Genomic DNA, 2,581 nt, shown 5'->3' on the forward strand with positions numbered 1-2,581 from the left:
AAGTTAACATTATAACTTCTCTTAGAGCAAGTATTCGACAGAATATCCTCTGGGAAATAAGGTCCTATGCTCTTAGAGTTATCTCTTAAAAACAATCTTTTTTTTTCTTTTAAACTCATGTTTTTGAAAAAGCTTTTTGAAATTCTGACACGTTTGAGGCATTATGCTAGGTTACTGGACTAGAATGATGACTCAATCATAAGTTCTGACCTCAAGGAAGCCACAGATTTGCAAAGGAATATATGTTTGTTTCAATGACATATATATTAATTTTAGAACAGAGCAGAGATGACTAGCGTGAATCCTGTACAAGGATTACATAAACATTTATGAGAGGTTCCATATTTTTCTCTTTAAGAGAATGATCAAGGCAAAAATATTCTCTCTCGCCATTTATATTCTACATTGTAGTAGAAGTTTAAAAGGGTGTAATAAGGCAAGAAAAAAAGAGAAAGATTAGAGAGGAAGAATTGAAACTGTTAATATTGACAGATGGCATGATTATCTATTTAGTGAATCTTAAAGAAAATAATATAATATAGGAGGGCCAATATTCTCTGACTTTGAGTCTTACTATGAAGCTACATTAATCAAGACAGTGTGGTATTTGTGAGATGATAGTTAAATAAAACTGAATAGAGAATTCAAAAATACACCCACACTTACACAGTCAATTGATTTTCGATAGGAGCACTAAAGGACTTCAATAAACAGTGCTTCAACAACTAGAAATCCACATGGAAAAAATGAACTTGATCTCTATATCATGTCACATGTTAATTTAATATGGATCACAGACCTAATTTTAAAAATCTAAGCTTATAAAGCTCATATAAGAAACCTAAGAAAATAGCTTTATGACCTGAAAGTAGCCTAGGAAAAATCATTTGCAAAACATATATCTGGCAAAGGAAAAGAACTTGTATTCTACAATTCAATAATGAAAAAACAAACAATTCAATGAAAAAAAAAAAGACCCAAATAGAGGCTTCACAAAGGAAGAAATACATATGGCCGATAAGTAAAAGAAAAAGAGAATTCAACATCATTAGTCTGCAGGAAAATTCAATTAAATCAAAGAGGTACCACTCCACACTTAGCAGAATGGCTAAGTTTAAAAAGATCGATAATACTAAATTTTGTCAAAAATATGAAGCAAGCAGTGATACAGAGTGTAATATAGTACAATCAATTTGGAAAACTGTGTTTTTTTTTTAAGTTGAGCATATATCCCCTCTATGATCTAAACACTCCTAGAGATTTGTCCAAGAGAAAGGAGACTATATTTCCACACAAGTCTTTATGGAAAATGTTCATAACAGATTTATTCATGACATTTCAGAGCAAGAAACAACCCAAATGCCTATCAACAAAAGACTAGATGGATAATTTTGATATATTCATACAAGAGAATAATATTAAGCAGTAAAAATGAAAAAAAAAACTACTGACTCATACAACAACATGGGTGAATCTTTTAGACAATATATTGAGCAAATGAAGTGCCCCCCCTCCCCCGCCACACACACAGATACACACCATATGAATTTCTAGGAGAGGAAGAACTAATCTATCAGGGCTGGGAATTTACCAGGAAGAGGCAAGAGAAAACTTTCTACAATGATGGTAGCTTCTATGTCTTAATAGCAGTATGATTTACATAGGTACAGGCATATCAAAATTTATTAAATTGTACATTTCAGATTTGTATATTGTGCTGTATATGAATTTTACTCTCCAAAAACAAATATTTAACTCTACTTAGTAGGAATGATTTTGAAAATGACAACTAATTCTGAAATGTTCTGTCACTGCTCAAATAAGTAAATATGTTAATGTAAATAGGTGGCAGAGCTTTCTCTGTTGGAATTATAAATATAGAGGAGAAATAGCTAGAATAAACACAAGGGTGTTGGACCAATATTGGAATTATCAGATAAATTCGTTGTTAATATATAAATAGGTAGATTCAGAAATATGTGTGTGTATGTGTTTGTGTTGTGTTTCCTAGCTCTGAACACTGAATGAGGTTGAAAGCAATGAAGTAACTAGTAGCAATGAGCACAGCTGGTACTCAGATATTGGCTCTTCAACACCATTCTCCACTAAAAATTACCAGCGCTCTTTGGAGGAATGATTAATTCCAGAGCTAAAGCTAAAAAATATATACAAAACGAGTTGTCTGAGGAAAGTAGGAAAGTACTCAAATAATATTGGAGATGTACCGAAGGGGCTACCGATGTCCAAAAATGGAACAATTTGAGCATCACTACAAATAATGCCAGAAATGGATAATTCATCGACTAAAATAGAAGTGATGTGTGTCCAAATTGATATACAAATAAATAAATACCTTAGGTGGTAGCATAGTGGTAGGAAATGACAAGGAGGTAAAGGCAGGTGTCACAGCATGGGGGCCACGTCTGCTTTTTCATAGCCCTCTGCTCCTGCACATGTTTTTCACTTTGCTTGGGAAAGTCTTCCTTTTTTTTTTCACCAGCTTGGCATTCCTCCTTCCCTCACTCTTTCTCAAGGCCCAACTTATATGTCATCTCCTTTGGGAGATGTCTTAAATTCTTAG

At 33.2% G+C, this 2,581-nt stretch overlaps 1 non-coding gene across 1 annotated transcript; it reads left to right on the forward strand.

Moving 5' to 3' along the window:
• The first annotated feature begins 242 nt into the window (after positions 1-242).
• Positions 243-349, forward strand: LOC120581880 (U6 spliceosomal RNA). The gene has a single exon (XR_005647397.1). It is a non-coding gene; the product is annotated as a U6 spliceosomal RNA (small nuclear RNA).
• Positions 350-2,581: the final 2,232 nt, after the last annotated feature.

The sequence above is a fragment of the Pteropus medius genome, unplaced genomic scaffold, assembly GCF_902729225.1.
Source record: "Pteropus medius unplaced genomic scaffold, Ma_sr-lr_union100, whole genome shotgun sequence".
In the NCBI taxonomy this organism is placed as follows: domain Eukaryota; kingdom Metazoa; phylum Chordata; class Mammalia; order Chiroptera; family Pteropodidae; genus Pteropus; species Pteropus medius.